Source organism: Sphaerodactylus townsendi, linkage group LG04 (genome assembly GCF_021028975.2).
Source record: "Sphaerodactylus townsendi isolate TG3544 linkage group LG04, MPM_Stown_v2.3, whole genome shotgun sequence".
Taxonomy (NCBI): domain Eukaryota; kingdom Metazoa; phylum Chordata; class Lepidosauria; order Squamata; family Sphaerodactylidae; genus Sphaerodactylus; species Sphaerodactylus townsendi.
The window spans coordinates 21330029-21351517 of NC_059428.1; the positions used below are offsets into that span (position 1 = coordinate 21330029).

Below are 21489 nucleotides of genomic sequence, written 5' to 3' on the forward strand. Positions count from 1 at the left end.
AGCCGAGGGGAAAAAAACACATTGAAGAGAGTAAAGTGAGGGCTCTTCTCTGCATTGGATTAGTCAAAAAATACAAATAGGGAGCCATCCTGTTTTGATGTAGGGGTATTGAAAGATGTAAGGGTGAACAAGTTTTCATAGCAGCCCTAAATAAATTAATCCGCATTCGGGCTTCCAAATACCTTTTGTTTTAACAAGTTGTAGGATTCTGAACTAGATAGCGGGAAAAGCGAGTCGAGAGATATACCAAGTGATTCAATCTTTCTTTCAATCAGAGAGAACCATGGATTAGCCTGAGTATCAGACAAAAGTAGGTGAATCAGCGAGTGCTCATCATGCGAGAAATGCAGGCGAAGCATTTCCAAGCCCTATAAACTAACCAAGCCCTATAAACTAATTAATTTTGGCCCAGTTCTAAACAGAGGGCCGCATACGGTACACAATTTGGCAGGCCCATAATTTTACGGAAAAATTTGGATTGGACAGTATTCAAGGAGTCGTCAACTGCTTGGAGCCAGGTAGGTAGGTACTCCATAAAGTAACTGCGCTTCTATCTTAGAGTATGAGCAAAATATAAAGCAAAGCAAAGCGGGCACGATTTCACTGTGTGGACTGGAAGTTCTCTTGGATAGCGCAGCGCAAAGGCTTCCCGTGTCCAATTGAAGAAGAAGTTGTTGTTGAGTTGCAAGCAGCTCACGGCAACCCCACCCATAGGACCGAGGCTGGTGTCAGCATAAGGCGGGGCAGCTGCTAGGGCCCAGAGCTTCGTGCCAGGCCTCTGTCCACACACACTTTGCTCTGAACTGGCCCCGACTCTCAGACAGATGTTAAAACAATAGGTAAAAAGATGGCTAGGAGGAGGCACAGTATAGCCCAGCCTCCTTAGATCTTAGAAGGTAAAAACGGTTGATACAGAATCACCTGTGAGCATCTCTCACTTTGAAAAACCTTAGGGAGTCACCCTTGGGCTGTTTCCGCATGGGCGGATAACAGTGGCCCAGGGATGCTAAAAACGGCAGCAGCGCCGTGCTAGGAATGCTCAAGCGCCGTGAAGACGCCACTGTTGAACCTCGCTCCAGGAGTGACGTTTTTCAACAGTGGCATCTTCCATCCGTTGCCGTGTGAACAGCAGTGGGTGGAAGGCGCTATTCCCCTCCCTGCCTTCCCTGAACGCCTTATCTTTTTCTCCTGACTTCCAGCGCATCACAAAGGCCAGGGGACACCCCCCCCCCCGACCTGTGACTCCAGAGCTGTCGCTCAGACCAGGGAGGTGTGTCCTCAGGCCTCTGCAACACACCAGCAGCCAGGAGAAGAAGGGATGCATTCGGGGACGGCGCAGCCTGTGCAAAGGCTGCACCACCACCTGAGCCCCTGCCAGGACCGTACGCGCAAACGGTCCCGGGGGGCAGCGTCGGCATTGTTTCTGCCGATGCTGCCCCGCTCAGCACCCGTGCAGAAAGGGCCTCTGTGAGCTGTGACTTGACACCCAGTGAGCTGTTAGAAATCTTGGGGGAGGGAGAGATGAGAAGAACAGACAAATCAGGCAGGAAGACAGGTAGATGGATGGACAGATGGACAGACAGACAGACAAAAAGATCTAAGAAGCAACAGACGACAGCAGGAAATCTTACATTAATGAACAAAAACATGATGATATGATGACCACATAGACCAGGGCAAGTGAGTCATTTTGACTCACTTAAACCAAGCCAAATGTCAAGGAGAGGATCAAAGAGACAGGATAAAAATCTGATGCATGCTTGAGCACCAATCACATCCCCACTTGTTGAGGCTTGAGTGAGAATCCTGCCTTTCCAAAGCGGTCCTACCAGGCACCACGGAGGAATTTTTTTTAAAAAAAAAATCAAGTTAAATATAGAAGCGAGGCAGGAGGAACGCACGCGTGTACGCAGGCAGAAAGCTCATCCGCTGGGAAGATGGCAGAATTTATTTTAGGTCTAATTCAATTAAAATCTAACGAATCCAAAGGGTTAGGGAAAAGCCTGACAAAGGTAAGGAGGAGGAGACAGAGATAAGACGGGCTGCCACAGAACAATGGCATTCGAGCTGCCAGCCAGGTGGATTTATGGGCAGCGTTATTTTTCCAATTACAGCCATTGTGATATTTTAAAAGTCAGGAGCAGCTGTGGTGGTATCTCAGGCTAAAAAAGGACTTTTTCTTCTCGCCATAAGCAGGAGCAGGGAGGGACGGCAGAGCGAGGCACGGGCAGGAATATTTACAGGATGCTGGCGAACTGACTGGAGCAAGTGAGGAGGAGAGAAGCAACCGTAAAAGCCATCAGTCACTCTTGCGCACAAGAATGTGCTTTAGGGAGAGAGGAAAAGCACCACGAGAAACCCAATTAGCACTGATCTAGCTGGGTTTTTTTGGTTTGTTTTTTTGTTTGTCTTTGGGTGGATTTTTTTCGCTGTTGCTGGGAGTTCTGCTGCCAGCTTTAGCACGCAGTCAGTAGCACAAAGAAGGGAGAAGGTGCAGAGCAACATTTCAAATTTGCCCACACATCAGCCGTTTTCGGACATTACATCCACACCTACTGGCCTAATCATATGTTGAACCTCTAGGGATGTGGGGTTGCCATGTTGTCTGAACAGGGGGTGCGTGCAGTGGTGGGATTCAAATAATTTAACCAGCACCATTTTTACAAGTTTACAAGCACCATTTTAACAACCGGTTCTGCCAAAGTGGTGCAAACCTGCTAAATCCCACCACTGGGACTGTGTGCTGAACAGTGGGGTGAAGTGGTTAAGAGCATGTGCACTCTAATCTGGAGAACTGGGTTTGATTCCCTGCTCTGCCACTTGAGCTGTGGAGGCTTATTTGGTGAACCAGATTAGCTTATGCACTCCAACACACGCCAGCTGGGTGACCTTGGGCTAGTCACAGCTTCTCGGAGCTCTCTCAGCCCCACCTACCTCACAGGGTGTTTGTTGTGGGGGGGGGAGGGAAATGAAATTGTAAGCCCCTTTGAGTCTCCCTACAGGAGAGAAAGGGGGGATATAAATCCAAACTCTTCTTCTTCTTTTGCATTCACATACACCATTAGTATGCACAAGCCGATCAGTGGGTTCTGGTTCAAGGGCACTACATCTGGGTTTGTGCGTGCGTGCCATCAAGTCACAGCTGATTTATGGTTACCCAATTGGGTTTTCAAGGCAAGAAATGCTCAAAGGTGGTTGGTTTGCCATTGCCTGCCTCCTTATCACACCACTGATATTACTTGGATGTCTTGCATCCAAAGACTTGCCAGAGTTGAGGCTGAGAGTCAGACAAGCAAGTTTCCAGGGCAGAGTGGGGATTCAAACTTGGTTTTCCCAGATGCTAATCTGACACTTCAACCAATACACCATGCTGGCTTTCACATCAGGCTGTAAACACATGCAGACCATGAACATTGCCCTGTTTATAAAGCATTGCGACACATTGTTAAGGCATTGGACACATATTTTATGTGGGCTTGGGAGGCTCCTGAGATACGTGGATATCATATCTGAAATGAGTCTTCTTCATGGTCCACATTCAAGGTATTCCAGACGAGTTCTCGGTAGTGGAAAGTACCATCAAGTTGCCAACGACTTATGGCAACCCCATAGGGTTTTCCAGGTGAGAGAGGAGCAGAGGTGGTTTGTCTTTGCCTGACACCATTTAGCAACCCTGGACGTCCTCAGCAGTCTCCCATCTAAGCCCTAACTAGGGCTGACCCTGCTTAGCTCCTTCGATCTGACAAGACCAGGCTGGCCTGGGCCATCCAAGTCAAGACAAGATGAGCTCCTAAACCTGCAGAAACCCAGTCTTAAAAATAAACAATTGAAAAGGGGCAATGGGATCATGCTATCTGGATCTGCTTCCACTTGTTAACGTTTCCTGTGGAGGTCAGGGATGTGGCCAGAGGGCCTAATGTTGTACACCACCCAGAGCCCCCCGGGGATTGGGCGGTTTATAAATTCAAATAATAAACAAACAAACAAACAAACAAACAAACTCAAACTCCCTTTCTTCACTGGATGAAGAATTAGTTAGTTTTGAAGCAGCTACAGAGATCCCTTCCTTGGGAGAAAACAGCAGCTTAGGAAGATGGGATTTATGGCATCATACCCTTTTCCCAGTGGTGGGATCCAAAAATTTTAGTAACAGGTTCCCATGGTGGTGGGATTCAAACTGTGGCGTAGCGCCAATGGGGCTGGGTGGAGCATGACGGGGGCATGGCTGGGCATTCCAGGGGTGGGGCATTCCTGGGTGGGGCTGTGGCAAGGACGCAGCCGCTGCGCCGGTCCTTGGGTAGGAAACGAATGCATGCAGGCGCAGGCTACCACGCAGTGCACCTCCTGCTAGACTGCTTCAAGTTCTGCGCGCTACTCCTGAGAGGAAGGGCGTAACTAAGGCAAAAATCATGTGGGAAAATCACCAATTAGTAACCCCCTCTCGGCACACACAAATAATTAGTAACCTACTCTCGGGAACCTGTGAGAACCTGCTGGATCCCACCTCTGCCTTGTCCTTTCCAAGCTCCTTCCTCATCAGGAACCACCCTCAAATCTCCAAGGATTTCCCAAGCTGGCCTGGGCAACCCTAAGATCTTTCTTTCAGACCCCCTGTTCTTTGATTGAAGTCTTGAACATTTAAACCTTAAAGCTTAAATAAGATCCATCAGCAAAAACACCTCCCTTCGACTCTTCCCTGCAGCCTCTAAAAATGAGCAACAAAATAAGTACATTGAGGATTAGTCCTCTAAGAGGAACTGAACCTTTGTTGCTAAAGTTACTCGAGAAAACGTGGGCCATTCATCAAAACAAGCACAATCCATCTTAGCCTCAGTTGGGATACATCTGGGCATTGCAAAGTGATATGTACCAAGCAAATCTAAAAAGGAGAGGTCAGGTGGCTGGTCTGGAAAGCTGCTGAAAATCGGAGCTGGCATTTTGGGGCCAGATGGATCAGTGGTCGTACTCCTTATAAGGCAGCTTTGTACATCGAGCCCTTCGGGGAAGAGGCGGCCTAGAAATCTAAAATATAAATAAATAAATAAATTGTACTTCCGCGCAACAAGGCTGGAAATGCTTGCCACCAGTGATGGTGAAAGCCCATCTTTATTTGGCAGGATGTGCTTGGGAATAAACAGTCACTCGGAAAAACTGGTTCAGGTAGGTAACCTTGTTGGTCTGCAATGGAAGGGCAAGATTTCCAGGACCAATAACATTTTCAGGATATAAGCGTTAGAGAGTCAAAGCTCCCTTTGTAATCTGATGAAAGGAACTTTGATTCTTGGAAGCTTACGCCCTGGAAATCTTGTTGGTTTTTAAGATACTACTGACTTTGAAACTTGGATCAGAGTCTTCTGTTATTACGTATTACATTCTATTGGTTGCTTAGTATCGTGGACAGCTGCAATCAAGCCTGATTTTGTTGGAGCTCAGAAACTAAGCAGGGTTGGTCCTGGCTAGTATTTAGATGAGAGACCTCTAAAGAATACCAGAGTCACTACACAGAGGGAGGCAGGGGCAAAACACTTCTGAACATCTCTTGCCTGGAAAACCCCACAAGATGCCTACAAGTCAGCTGTGACTTCATGGCCAAAAAAAAGTATCATGGTGGTGGAAAATGCTATCAAGCCACGGCCAACTCATGGTGACCCCATTGGGTTTTCAAGGCAAGAGGCATTCGGAGGTGGTTTGCCATTGCCTGCCTCTGCATAGCAACCTTGGACTTTCTAAGTGTTCTCCATGCCAAATACTAACCAGGACTCACCCTGCTTAGCAGCTGAGATCTGGTGAGAAGCAGTAGCGTAATGAGGCAAACTGGAGCCCTGGGCAAAACCTGAGTTTGATGCCCCTCCAAGTGCAGGCCCAGTGCAACGTGCTTAGTTTGATGCCCCCCCTGGCCCTCTTGTAGCTACGCCCAGTGGCGTATCTAGGCAAACTGGAGTTTGGCACCCCCTTTGGGAGTCCATAACTTTGGGCTCCCTAAACCAAACCTCACCCACCTGGGTGATAGCATCAGGAGAATCCCCCGAAACATCTCTGAAATTTTGGTGCTGCTAACCTAAAGACTGCGCCCTCTGCAGGCCAAAAACGGAAAAACACTGAAAATTCAAAAAATTAACAAACGAATCCTTGTAGCTTTTATACTCAATAAGGGGGACCCTAAAGCAACTGCCTACTTTGCCCAATGGGAGGAACGCCTCTGGTGAGAAGGGTGAGCTGGCCATCCGGTCAAGGGCCCTTGATCTCATCGTGCTCTAATGGTTGATTAGGCTTTTGTTACGTGATGTTCACATTGCACCCCACAGTTCTTCCTGCGTTGCTTTGAGCGGCAATTCACCCTGAGTCTCAGTGAGAAAGGTGGACTGTGAACGAAGTGAACAAATGGGTAGATAGTGTTCTCGATTGGGAAGAAAGGTAAGTTCCACATTTTGTAAATAAATTGTGTGTGTGTGTGTGTGTGTGTGTGTGTGTGTGTGTGTGTGTGTGTGTGTGTGTGAAACAATTAGATTTAATTACATCAAAACCACTGAAGGATCGAGCCAAAAAGAGCAGCTCCATAGCATAATGTTTTCCCCAGGCAGAACTGGTTCAAAAGCTAGGGGGCATCTTCAGGGCACGCAGCCAGTGCATTCAAGGGGAGGGGAGAGTGCGGTTAAAGACGGGCTGATTCCCTAGTTCTGTAGCTCAAGCCTGCGGGGGTTACCATGTGCTCCATTTCGAAGAGAAGAAGAGTTTGAATTTATACCTCACTTGTCTCTCCTGTAAGGAATCCCAAAATAGCTTGCAGACTCCTTCCCTTCCTCTCCCCCAGGGCAGATACTTTGTGAGGTAGGTCGGGCTGAGAGAGTTCTGAGAGAGCTGTGACTGTCCCAAGGTCACCCAGCAGGCTTCATGTGGAAGAGCAGGGAAACAAACCTGGTTCACCAGAATAGAATTCACCGCTCATGTAAAAGAGTAAGGCATCAAACCTGGTTCTCCAGATTAGAGTCCATGCTGGGTCTCTGTCCCACACCTACTCATGTAGAAGAAGAAGATGAAGATGAAGAAGAAGAAGAAGAGGAGGAGGAGGAGGAGGAGGAGGTGGATTTATATCCCCCTTTCTCTCCTGCAGGAGACTCAAAGGGGCTTACAATCTCCTTGCCCTTCCCCCCTCACAACAAACACCCTGTGAGGTGGATGGGGCTGAGAGAGCTCCGAGAAGCTGTGACTAGCCCAAGGTCACCCAGCTGGCATGTGTGGGAGTGCACAGGCTAATCTGAATTCCCCAGATAAACCTCCATAGCTCAGGCGGCAGAGCTGGGAATCAAACCCGGTTCCTCCAGATTAGATACACGAGCTCTTAACCTCCTATGCCACTGCTGCTCCTGTACTGTACATGCATGTGTATGTTTGGGGAAGGCGAGAAAGGGAATGTACCCCAGTGATTTGCGGAGGGGAGGAGCACTTTGGTGTATGGCCAGTCACCCAATTCAGACTTTGGGGCACTTGGTTGCCCATCCAGCTGAACCAAACTTAGGAGTGTCTATTCCAGTGGACTAGGGGTATAGCGGGGTTAGCATGCCTAACTCTGCATAGAATTGGACTTTCTCTTTTGGCTTGTGGCCCGAAGGCTCTGACTGGTCCACTGAAAACCAGTAATTGTTGTGCACTGGTTCAGCATCACACTTCAAATATCGCTCCCCAGGCACTGAATCTCGACAGGTTCTCGTTCTAGCCTTTAAATAACACAGGCAAGGAAACCCTGCAGGCAGTGCCGAGAACCACTAGAGCTTGTATCGGTGACTATGAAACACAGCGATCGTTGCAATCCGTGCATCCACACTTCTACACACGCACGCATATCGGCACAGCCATAAATGCAAACACCAAGACACAAACGTGCACACCCAGGCATGCCCCCTGCAACCCAGATTGTCACGGTAGTGGGATCGGAGCCTGTGTGAACTCTTGAAGACCATTCCGGTCTCTGCCTGCGCACTTACTGAGTCATGTTTCCCTTTGCAGCAGCTAGTAGAGATAAACCCACCTTCGGTGTTTACTGATCCGTAGCTCAGTGGTCAGCCTGAACCTGAAACACGGTGATAATGTAGGGGGGAAGACAAGGGCTCTTTGAAATCCGATTTCGTGTGCGAAGCAGGTTTGCGCATGGCGATTGCCGCGAAGCACGTTGCGCTCTCTCCATAGCGCTGGGAGACCCGGCGGGGACGTGCCAAAAAGGGTCCTTTTTCCCCCAAGCAGCGGCCAGGCGCTCTGGGTGTGTGTGTGTGTTGTGCGTGTGTGCGTGTGTGAGTGAGTGAGAGAGAGAGAGCGAGAGAGAGAGAGAGAGGCACCCCCGCGCATACACACCCGAGCCAGAGCTGGCGAGAGGCGACCGGGCAGTCGCTCGGAGGCAGCGAGCGAGAGGGACGCGAGGAGGCAGCGGCGCAGCAGCCGCCGGAGCCGGAGCATCGCCAGCCGGAGCAGGGCTTGGCACCGGTTGCCCGAGATCCTCCTCATCCTCACCCCAAGGCTGCCGAGCGGGGGAAAGGCTTTCCAGAGCCAGCCAGCGAGGCGAGGCAGCGGCAGAGCCCGGGAACTGAACCCGGCCAAGGGAAGGGGGGATGCTCGCCTTGACCTGACACCTCGCCGCGGAGACGCCGGGACCGGTTTCTGCGGGAGATCCTGGCCAGGCAGCAACTCCGGCTGCCGGAGGAGGCGTCGCCACCGGGGTATGTCCAGCGAGCGGCCGGGCAGGCAGGACGGTGGGGGAGCCCGCGAGGAGAGCCGGGCGCGGATCGGCGGTGAGTGGCTCCGGGGCGGCCGAGGCGCAGCGCTTCGTTTGGCCAGGCGGGACGCGGAGCGGGGTTTGGGGCAAGGCAGCCCCGCTCGGGGAAGGGAGCCGCTGTTGCGCTCGGAGGCGCGTCGGTCCGCGCTGCCAAACCGCGTTCGCCCCTTTCCACCGCTCGAAGTTGGAACCGGCGGGCAGGGCAGGGCAGGGCAGGGCAGGGCGAGCTCGCCGAGGAGGGCTCGCTTGTGAATCGAAGCAGGACTCGGGAGACACTGGCTTTTACATTGGCTGCGGTTTAAAAACAAAACACCTGGCTTTAGGGACTGGGAAAATGCTGGTTGTGAGGATGGAGAAGCGGTTTAAGAAAGGCAGGGAAACGGCCAACTCTCTAGCTTCGGTTGGGTCGCCTTTGGCAGCAAGCAGCGGTCGGCGGGGTTGTCTTCCCCGCAAAGTTGAGTTGGGTCGAAGTTTGGGGTAACACTCTCTTGTTTCAGCCAAGTGCTGGGTTAAAATGAGCCCCCAAACTCTCCTTTTTCTTTTTAGGGGATCAAAAGGAGAATGATGTCTTTCTTTCTTTCATGGTTGCTAAAGCCAGCACTTCAGAGAATTTTGGGAGGGAGATAAACGCACAGTTGGAAGATGATCAGCTATTGTGTTTGTTTTCGAGGATATCATAGTGAGTCTTGTTCTTCGATAGGAAATAATATTTGGGCCAGTTTTAGCTATTCAAGTAATAATTGGAGGGCATTCAATGTATGTAAGTCATCCTCTTTTTATGTGTTATTCTTTGTAAACAGTACAGAATTTGAGATGGTAGCTTAAAGGGGGGAAAAGTTTTGGTGGAAGTTTTAAAAAATGACTGCATTTATTTATGCACGCCTTTCACAAGACAGCTCAGGAAACTTCCTTTCTTCCCCTCTGTTTCTCACTCGCACACAGTTATAAAACTATCCATTGCAGAGAAGCTGAAAACCTACAAACAATGCAATCCTAAAACCATTTTCATGAGAGTAAGCCCCACTGAGTAGACTTCAGTAGGATTCCAAATAGATTTTCTTTGGATTGTTCTTGAAACCCTTTAGATCTGCTGGGTTTTTCCCAGTGAACTTTGGTTCAAGATTTAAGTTGGGGAACTCCGCAGTCTTGATTTGGATGTCCAGACGATGGGTGACAAACCTGGAAACTTCAGTAACTGTGCCGTCAATTTTGTTGGACATTTAGTAGCTCTCTGGACAGTGTAGCCAACGAGTTTGGTTGTGGTTCAGGCAGGTAAGTGATGGGCAAATCTTTGAAGCAGTGGTGAAATTTCTGAACAGAAAATAGCCAGAGAAGAAAGAGTTAATCGCACACACCCCTTTTCACACCTCCTCTGCTCAAAACTGCAGTATCCTAGAACTGCCTTTCTGTTTTTAAAATGGAATGTTTTCTGTTAAGCAGGCTTGTATGTGATATGTCCTCTCATCCTACTATCACTGTGAACAACAAAAAAAGCAAAACAGCAGAAGAGATGGGGACATTTAGTCTCTTTCATACATACTTTACAATCAAGCACAAAGAAAGTTTTTAAATACTTCAGAGTTAGACATTGTTATGCTTAGCAAGGCCCCCCCCCCCCCCTTCTCTAGAAGATCAGGTACCGGAGTAGGAAAAAACAATATCTGGAAAGCACAGAATTTTGACACGCGATTCATAAATGAACATGGGATGTTGTAAAGGGAACACATTCAAATACTTCGACCCATCTGCCAGTTCCATTTCAACTTTGTGACGGAATAAATCAGATCCTAGAAGTGATGAGACGAGTGCCATGAACTGGAGGTCTGCCAATGCTATTTTTAAAAAGTAAAAAAAACATTGAATTAATTAACTTGTTTATATTAAAAACATTTTAGAGCATGGGGAATGCCTACTAGTTCATGGCACCCTGTGCAGTAATTAACCAGTTTTTCTGGAGCATGAGATGCAAATGAGAAAGTCGGGTGAAAACTTAAATGCGGGGCTAGATAGATAAGATGGGTGGGTGGGTGGGTGGGTAGGATAGATAGATAGATAGATAGATAGATGGATAGATGGATAGATGGATAGATAGATAGATAGATAGATAGATAGATAGATAGATAGATAGATAGATAGATAGATAGATAGATAGATAGATAGATAGATAGATAGATAGATAGATAGATAGATAGATATGTGTGGCTTTCATGTTTTTTCCTATGCAAAAGTGCATGTGTGGATTATATCATCCAGATGTGGGGAAAGCCACAGTAAAATACTAACTTATTTTTAAATACATGGCAAAACAACAGTGCAAAACAAGGCAATTACAGTCCAAATTTTGAATGGGATGGAAAACAGCAGAGAGTCTGGAGGTGTATATGGTCCACTGTTGCTTGAATTTCAACAGGGGATTGTAGGATTCTCCGGCAGTACAGTAGGCATAGGTTAAACAATACCTTCAAACCATTCTAGGAATAAATGCTTTAAGTCTAAAAAAAGGTCACATTTGGGTACTTTGGCATCTAGGAAGATGATTCTTTTTTTTTTCTTGAACAACTGAAGCCAGCATTTGAACCACAGCATTACGCTACGTGCAACTCAAATAGTAGCAAAGAGTGGCTGATGAGAGACCCTGTGTGGTCCAATATGTGGTGAATTAAGAAATGGGATAAAATGAGCAAGAATCCAGAAACACCTGAAAGACTAACAACGTTTCTAACAGGGTATGAGCTTCCGTGAATCACAGCTCACTTTGGCAGATACCAATAGAAATTAGATGTAACACACAAAAGCACATACTCCGCCAGAAACTTTGTTAGTCTTTAAGGAGCTTTCTGGACTCTTGCTCTTCTCTACTGCTACAAACTAACACAGCTACCCATCATGATCTATCTCTAGAAAAGGCGGCTTATAACCCTTGTTAAACCCTTGTGAGTGTATTTGTGGACTCCATAAGTGATCAAAAGTGATCTCTCCCATTTTCGAACCTACTGTTTGCAAAGTTGGGGAGTCCATATGATGCGATAGATCAGTGATGGCGAACCTTTTCGAGACCGAGTGCCCAAACTGCAACCCAAAACCCACTTATTTATCGCAAAGTGCCCACACGGCAATTTAACTTGAATACTGAGGTTTTAGTTTAGGAAAAACAGTTGGCTCCGAGGCGCGGCTGCTACCTCGGGAGTATGCTTGCGGAAGCAACCGCAGCAATGCTTCCTCGGTCGGGTGAATCAATGACCCCAGGAGGCTTGGCATTCAGAAGCCAGCCCCATTGCCAGCAACTGAGCTTACTCCCAGGTAAGAATGATCATGTCCAGGCCAGCGTAGATGGGTGTGTGTGGGGGGTGGGTGGGTGTGTGATTATCTGCCCCCCCAATGATGAACTCTGTGCACGTGTGCCCTCAGAAAGGGCTCTGAGTGACACCTCTGGCACCCGTGCCATAGGTTCACCACCACTGCGAGAGACGTACCACCAGTTCTTCTGCAGAAGATCTAAGCTTATGGGTGAAGATCCTGCTCAGCCATTTGTGAAAAGCACTAAGTCGCAGATGACTTAGGGCAACCCCATACAGTTTCCAAGGCAAGAGATGTTCAGAAGTAATTTGCTGTTGCCTGCCTTTGTGTTATGACCCCTCCAAATACTAACTAGGAACACCCATTCTTTGTTAAAGTTAATGTCAGTGTTGAAGCTTTAAACGCCATGAATTCTCTGTTCAAAATCACTCTTTGGTAGGAAAAAGCACAACCCCCCATGTAGGTCATCATTTATTTGTTTGTTTGTTTGTTTGTCTATCTATTTCTGTCTGTCTGTCTGTCTTATACATGGAGACTAAGAGGAATGGCCACGGGACTTGGGAATGTTTAGTCTGGAAAAGAGGAGCTTCAGGGGGGCACACGGTTGCTTTCTTTCAGTATTCAAAAGGCTGTCTTTTAGAGGAGGACAGGGAGCTGTTCCTGTAGGCAGCAGAGGGTAGGACTCGCAACAATGGGTTTAAATTACACGTGAAAAGGTACTGGCTGGATATCTGAAAAATTTTATTTTACAGTCAGAGTTGTTCAGCAGTGGAACTGGGTGGCTGCCCAGGGAGGTGCTGAGCTCCCCCTCGCTGGCATCTTCAAGAAGTGGCTGGGCAAACGTTTGGCAGGGATGCTCTAGGCCAGCGGTTCTCAACCTGTGGGTCGCGACCCCTTTGGGGGTCGAACGACCCTTTCACAGGGGTCGCCTAAGACCATCGGAAAACGGTCCTTTTATATTTTATATGTACCAATTTGATGGTTGGGGGCCACCACAACATGAACTGTATTAAAGGGTCGTGGCATTGGGAAGGTTGAGAACCACTGCTCTAGGCTCATCCTGCATTGAGTAGAGTTGGACTAGATAGCCTGTATGACTCCTTCTGATTCTATGATTCTGTGTATGACAACTGGCAATTGTACATGCATTTGTTTCACTGCATGATCATGGGATGGGAAGTAGATGCTGGCCAGGCATTTGTAGTGCGTGGATGCTCAATGAAACATACTGAGGCTATGCTTGTCCAACCTGGTGATTTCTGCTTGAAAATGCTTTCCTTATAGGAAATCCTTAAACAGAATAAAGTTCCACTCCTTGCTTTCCTTACAGAGTTGTTATTGTATTGTCGCAGCCAGAATCATTAGGATTTTGTGGGTTTTCCAGGTTGTGTGGCCGTTTTCCAGTAATATCAAGATGCCAGCCACAGATGCAGGCAACACATCAGGAGAAAATACTACTGGAACATGGCCACCCAACCCTGAAAGCCCGCAACATCCTACAGTTGTTACTGTTTTAGGGTTAAATGGCACCAGGGCAAATGTTTAACCCCTTCCTGAATCTTTGCAGTAGGGATGGTAAAGATTTTAAACAAACGGAAAGGACTCACCTGTCTCCATGTTCTTTTCATATGAATTGTCTCATGTGCACCGTAGACTTTTCCCTGTGGTTAAAGAAATGGCTGTGAACATTCTAAGCAATGGTAGCATGTATGCCCTCGGGTTTGAAAGGGAGATAAGAAGGTTTTCTCTGGCAAAGATAGCCTAACCTTTAAAGAATGATCAAGGGACCCTCGGAGACTCGCTCAGATAAACATGACGCAGCTGTTAGAGTAACAGAAATGCTCATGAAGTTTTAAAAAAGAGAGAAAGCGGCTGAGCGAAGTAATGTGAGGCCTGTGAAATTCTGAACACTGATACCCAAAAAGGAAAGGTCAGGGCTGGTTGGTTTGGTGGAGAGCTCTGAATGTGTTGCTGACATAGGCGGCAAGCGGGAGATTTGTGGCCTTGATTTATGTGGTTTACAAGCAACAACAGAAATGCTCTTTTTGGTACTCCGCAAAAAAAAACCCCTATTGATTTGGCCATGGGAAGGATGATTGCCTTGGAACCCATTCAAGAGACCAGAGGGGGGTCAGCAAAGGGTAAAGACTTTACTGTGGAGATAAAGCACCTTTCTGCATGAGCGAGTCGAAGGTGTCACTGTGTGGTTTTGTTTCCTTGAGTTAAAACCAATTGTGTCAAGGGGTTGCTAATAATTAACTGTAGTTTTGAGACGTCCCCTTGCCATTTTCAAAGTGTTCACAGAAAACAAATAATGCCCGTGTTATACAAGTTCATTTGTTAGAGAGCAGGGGCTGGATTGGGCCTCCTCATTGGATGTATGCTTAGTTTCGGAAATGGGTTTGCTGCGGCATAATGCATGAAATGACCCTAACGTGACATACAATGTGATCTTCAATGTGGTAGATACCCACACCTCTTCAAACAGTCTGCTCCACAGAATAGAAAAGGTACAAGTTCTGGTCGATGACAGTTGGCCACGCTAAGTAAAGGTAGCCAACTGGCATCAGCCAGCAGGTGGCAGGCTGAGGACCCTAGCAGGCATATTGGGAGGAAATTATCCTTCATATATGTGGGCTTTAGACCATGAAGGGCGTAGGTCCAGCTAGCACTTTGAATTGAACTTTATATGTAAACCATAGAACAAACAACACCAAAAACCCACATACAAACATAAAGAAAACACAACAACATCTACGCATGTTTTGACTTCCAGCTATTTCATCTTTGATTACAAGTTCCCTCTGGGCTCACGCACATATCGTTAAAACATAAATTCAGTAGTTATTTCTTAAGTGTATTCTAATAGTTACAATCTACTGTTTGCTTTAGATTTCAAACCCACTACTTCTCTATTTGAATAGGTTTTCAAAGGATGGTCAATTGAAGGTTTTCAGTTTTCTTTGAAAACAAATGTTCAAACTATTCTCTCTTAATAACGTCATCACCTTTGCCATTTTTGAATATGCTGTAACTTTTAGAATCCAGTCAGCTTTTGTTGGTATCTTATTATCTCTCCATTTTTTGCATATATAAAGTTCTTCCTGCAGTTGTTATGTACATAAACAAAGTTTTAATGGTTCTGGTGGGTTTTCTGGGCTGTGTGGCCGTGGATCTGGTGGATCTTGTTCCCAATGTTTCGCCTGCATCTGTGGCTGGCATCTTCAGAGGCGTATCACAGAGAGAAGTCTGTTACACACTGTCCCTCTGTGATACACCTCTGAAGACTTCAGACTTCCCTCTGTGATACACCTCTGAAGAAGCCAGGTGAAGGTGCAGGTGAAATGTTAGAAACAAGATCCACCAGACCACGGCCACACAGCCTGGAAAACCCACCAGAACCAGAACCAGTTAAATCCGGCCATGAAAGCCTTTGACAATACAAAGTTTTAATGGAACCTGGGAAAAAATGGCAGCTAGGAGGGCTGTTTTAAGAGGTCCACAATATGTTCCCATTGGCTAGCCCCTGACAATAATTGGCTTGCAGCATTCTGAATCAGCTAAGAGCTGCCAGGGTTCCATTGGACTTCAGGAATCTTCTGCCCCCAACTGCTACCCCTTACTTATCAAGAGGGCAGCAGGGGAACTAACCAGCAGTAGTGGGGGCAGGGAAGAGACCTAGGCCATCACCTCAGCAACACCATCTATGATGTGGCAATGCCACTTCCACTACGTACTGCAAGTGACATCGTAACACTGCTGGTAGATGTGGGATGCTCTGGTATTTCCATAAAACCTCTATTTTTTAAAATAAAAAGATATCTACCATAGAGTTTTTGCTCCAATACCAGAGTGTGCTGTATCACTGGCAATGCAATGACATCACTGCTGGTGCATGCTGGAAGTACATCGCCACATTGCCAGTGATGCCACTGCAACACCAACCTGGGTCTCTCCCCACTGTTGGTAAGTCCCTTCCCCTGGCTCCACCGGGTGGCAGGAGGGACCTGGCAACCCTCAACCACGTACAGTTTTCAAGTTGTCTTCAAGGACAGGCAGAGAGGTTACAGAAGGATGGATCAGTGTGGTCAGATTGGCTAAGCTGAAGAAAATGACCGCTGAACCAAAAGCAAGACTGGGCCCATCAGCACTCCCAAGCTTTTAACCTATACTAAAAAAAAACCCACTCCACTTTGTCCAGGACAAGTAGATCCAGTCACTCTAGAACCCCAACTTTCCCAACCAGCATGATCTCTAACGTGTCTAGTTTGAACTTCATCTTGTTCTCCCTTAACCACCTGACTACAGTGTCCACGTTTTCAGAGTTTAAGGTGAAATAATCTATTGATACAAATGTGGACATTTGACTTTGGATTTCTCTGTCACATTTTGCCCTAGCCAGGACAGAAATTGTGTGTTGCGTTCACATGTCTCAAAGAGGCAGTGGGCATGTCCGGATTTTGTCTGCATTTCCCAGTATCTTCCTCTGAGCAGCCCCTGATCTGTCCAGCATGTATTTTGAGTGGTGTAGTAGTTAGGAAAGGCAGACCCTCATCTGATGAACCAGGTTTGCTTTCCTGTTCCTATAAATGAAATCTAATGGGTGACCTTGAGCTAGTCGATTCTGCACAGCAAATGTATAATGGCTTGGAGTTGTTATAAAGGAACCCGTTTTCCTTTTTCCTGTTCACACACATGCCATGGAGGAAGCGATCAGAGTCCATGGAAACAATCTGGGTTGCTTTCGCTTCTTTGCATGCTTTTCTTTTTTAAATGTTCTTCAACATGCGCGTAGCTACGCAGGCCTGCAGAAAACCCCCGCAGCCAGGCCAATTGTCCCACAATATGATCAGCTGCGCCTGCGTAGCTGTACACGCGCAACACGAAAAATGCAAGAAAAATGAAAAGGGGCTTCCCTTCAATGGCAGGGCAGGGCCAGGTGGATTTTCACTGACTGTGGATGATGTAGTGCAGTGGTGGTGAACCTATGGCACGGGTGCCAGAGGTGGCACTCAGAGCCCTCTCTGTGGGCACGCGCAGAGTCCCCCCCTCCCCCACACATCTAGATTGGCCTGAGCCGCTGGGCTCAATTATTAGCATTAAACCTAAGACTAGTTTTGGGGAAGCAGTGTACGTAACCCTGATAAGTGCTGTTAAACCCCACTGATTTTCATGCAAAGAACTAAAGCGTGATCCTTTACCGAGTAAGCTCGGTTGCTGGCAATGGGGCTTGCTTCTGAGTAAGCCCTCCTAGGGTCGTGATTCACCCATTGGAAGAGTTGCACAGTTGCTTCAAAGCAAAGCCACCGACTACCACCAAGCTTACTCCCGAGTAACGCATGCCTCGGAGCCAACCGTTTTTTCCTAAACGAAAACCTCAGTATTCAGGTTAAATTGCCGTGTTGGCACTTTGCGATAAACAAGTGGGTTTGGGGTTGCAATTTGGGCACTCGGTCTCGAAAAGGTTCGCCATCACTGGTGGAGTGGAAGGAAGGGAAATAAAGCCATTCATAATGCCCAGCTATTCATGAAGGAGCAGCTCCAACCCAGGATTCAGCAACTGGTTTAGCAATTTTCAAAAATCCTGAGTTGAGGGAAATAAAATGGGGCAGGGTCGTTTTGGAGATGGGACCTGTATGAACTCCCCCCTCCCCCCATGGGTTGCATTGCATCCTACTGGGTCCTGTGCAGAATCCACTAGTTTGTTCAGAACTCTCTCAGCCCCACCTACCTCACAAGGTGTCTGTTGTGGGAAGAGGAAGGGAAGGAGTTTGTAAGCTGCTTTGAGACTCCTCAAAGGTTAAGAAAAGCAGGGTATAAAGCCGAACTCTTCTTTATCTGTGCCTATATGCACAGATGCTAAAAAGGATCCCTGATCCCTGTCGTCTTTGTTGGCTCCCGCTGCTGTGAGGTTTCTTCCACTCCTCCGAATGCGCCGTCGAATTTTCGCCTGTTCCTTTACACCCTCCATCTGTTCCTGCAAACAGCTTGCATGTTACGCTTTCTGTCAGCTTCCGAAAAAGCCTAGATAACTCATGCCACTTCTTATAGCTTAAAATACAAACAACTCCTTGAAAGCTGCCAGGGCTGGATAGACTGAATTTTTAATTCTTGCAGCTCTTGCGATGTCCAGTCGGTTGCTGCTAACTTTATACTCCAGGGGAGGGGAGGGGGAGGAATTCTGAGCATATGGTTGCTTTCCTTCTGTGAACGGTTTTTCTCGACCACTTTATCAAGCCCAACAAAAATGGGTTCTTACATCTCTCCCTTTCAACAGGAAAGAGGCTGTTTGGAAGCAATGGAATCCCTGGTTCTGGTGGGTTTTCCGGGCTGTGTGGCCGTGCTCTGGTGGATTTTGTTCCTAACGTTTCGTCTGCATCTGTGGCTGGCATCTTCAGAGGTGTATCACAGAGAAAAGTCTGTTTCACACTGTGTCTAAGTGAGAAGGGAAAGTTTAGTGTGGTATATTGTCCATGTCCCAGGGTGGGGAACCAATCATTAAGTGTTTGGGTGGAACTTGCTATGTAAAGGTGTGGTTGAGTGCATTGTATTGCTGGTGGGGTTATCAGTCCACCCTTCTCACTTAGACATAGCGAGGAACAGACTTTTCTCTGTGATACACCTCTGAAGATGCCAGCCACAGATGCAGGCGAAACGTTAGGAACAAAATCCACCAGACCACACGGCCACACAGCTCGGAAAACCCACCAGAACCAGTTGAATCCGACCGTGAAAGCCTTTGACAATACAATGGAATCCCTGTAGGATTTTATTCACAGAATATTTGGGATCAATAATTGCATGTCAGAGACAGGTAGATTTTAAAATTAAATATGTAGCATCTGAAGACATACATTTGGATTTTATTAGATGTCAGAGGGGGGTGGGAATATTTAACGTGCATATGTTTTAAGGTGCATTGGTACATTCAGGACTACCTGCTCTAGTCTGGGTCCAGAAAAGCCTTGACAAACTTCAAAACAAGGTCTTAAATGATCCATTTTGATCTCACTGATCTTCCAAGAAGCTCATAATAACATATTTGGTTCTCCCATTCCTTGTGTTACCCTGATAACTGGAATATGCTTTCAGAATTAAACACACATGAGCACACCCATGAAGCTGCCTTATACTGGATCAGTCCATAAGTCTAGAAAAGTCAATATTGCCTACTCAGATTGGCAGGGACTTCCCAAGGTCTCAGGCAGAGGGGTATTTTTTGGCGTTACCTGTTATCTGATTTTTAACTGGAGATACAGGGGATTTAACCTTTGACCTTCTACGAGTCTTGCATATGCTCTACCACTGACCCACAGTCCCTCCTAAGCTCTGTGAGGGAAGTTAAGTAGAGAGAAACTGACTAGCTAGATATCACCCAGGGATATGGTAGCCCGATCCCCACTGGCCGCCAGTGGGGGATGGGTGGGTAGGATTGCCAGATCCAGACTGGGAACCCCTTGGCGATTGGGGAAGGAGCCTGGGGAGGACAGAGACCTCAGTGGTGTATAATGCCAGAGAATCCACCCTCCAAAGCATCCATATTCTCCAGGGGAACTGATCTTAGTAGTCTAGAGATGAGCTCTAATTCTGGAGGATCCTCAGGTCCCACATGGAAGCTGGTATCCTTACTTCATGGTTCAACAGAGATTAAAAGGGGGGTGTCTCCAGAGGAGTAACTGGGCCAGAGTGCACCCGGTGCACACTCTGTGTTTTTCGCCCCCCACCTAACCCCTTACCTTAGTGCAGGCTGGAGAAGCGGTCTGTTCCCTTCAGGCTAAAAACAGCCTTGTGGGAACTACACTTCCCATGAGACCCTGGTGCTCGCAAGGTCACCAGTGGCTAACCCTAACCCTAATCTCCTAGGTCACCAGTGGCTGATACTGTGTGCCAAATGTGACATATTATGGCAGCCCTGGGTCCGATCAATGGCTGCTGGTGCCATTTTATTAGGAAACATTTTAGAATTGCTATGTGAGCCCAATCCTACTCAGCTCACGTTCCCTCTAAAATGACATCAGTAGCCATAAGTTGGATCCATGACTGCTGTAACAGATCATTTGGTTTTAAGGCATACATTGAAAATAGGTGTTCTGTGTTGCATTCATATCCAGCTGTAAAAAATTTTAATGGAGCCCAGTAAAGAATCTGGTTTATAACATGTTCTTGCAGAAAAACATAAAGGTTATTTTCATCACTGAATAGGGTTAACAATTTCACATTCATATTTAACTATGTCATAGCTCACATGAACAAGGTCAAACTGAAAAGAAGTAATATTGTTATAATTTCAATGATCTGCCCCTCTTAGTAACTCAAAAAATGTTTCTTTTGTTCCTGGGTAAGCACGGCTATTAGCTTGGCCATGAACATTCAAAGAAGGAAAATGAAAACATTGTATTGATGATAAAAGGTTAAAACTCACAATTCTCACACAAATATCTATTCCAGAGAAACAGATTTTTTTCTTTTGTGAAACTTTTGTGATTTTTTTTCTTTTGGTGAACTCTCTTAACATGGTTTAATCACTTGCTCTTGGTCACAGTCAACAATACATTGCAAGAAAAAAATAGGATTCAAAGAATCTGGATTATAATTTTTTTTTATATTCAACAACCACTATAACAATATTATCAACATAAATTGGTCACTGCAGAGGTGGCACAATATTATCATTCAGCATCGTTAAAAATATCCATTTAATAGTTTATAATAATAGTTACTGAGTACATAAAATTAGGGATATTGAAGAGATAGAAAAAGTGCAGAGAAGGGCAACGAGGATGACTGAGGGACTGGAGCACCTTCCTTATGAGGAGAGGCTGCAGCGTTTGGGGCTCTTTAGTTTGGAGAGGAGACGGCTGAGGGGGAATATGATTGAAGTCTATAAAATGATGCATGGGGTAGAAAATGTTGACAGAGAGAAATTTTTCTCTCTTTCTCACAATACTAGAACCAGGGGGCATTCATTGAAAATGCTGGGGGGAAGAATTAGGACTAATAAAAGGAAACACTTCTTCACGCAATGTGTAATTGGTGTTTGGAATATGCTGCCACAGGAGGTGGTGATGGCCACTAACGTGGATAGCTTTAAAAGGGGCTTGGACAGATTTATGGAGGAGAAGTCGATTTATGGCTACCAATCTTGATCCTCTTTGATCTGAGATTGCAAAGGCCTTAACAGACCAGGTGCTCGGGAGCAACAGCCGCAGAAGGCCATTGCTTTCACATCCTGCATGTGAGCTCCCAAAGGCACCTGGTGGGCCACTGCGAGTAGCAGAGAGCTGGACTAGATGGACTCTGGTCTGATCCAGCTGGCTTGTTCTTATGTTCTTATGTTCTAGGGATCTTACAAGGTCAGGCCAGCCTGGGTCATCCTGTTCAGGAAAATGACATTCAGCCCTATCCAAATGGCAAGGCACTTTTGGCTG

General features: G+C 46.8%; 1 protein-coding gene across 1 annotated transcript in view; it reads left to right on the forward strand.

Annotated features, from left to right (window-relative positions):
* The first annotated feature begins 8175 nt into the window (after positions 1-8175).
* Positions 8176-21489, forward strand: part of CNTN5 (contactin 5) — a 934675-nt gene continuing 921361 nt past the window's right edge. The window contains exon 1 of the mRNA XM_048492765.1: positions 8176-8780. The gene's annotated coding sequence lies outside the window, so the exon portion shown is untranslated. The remainder of the gene's footprint in view (positions 8781-21489) is intronic.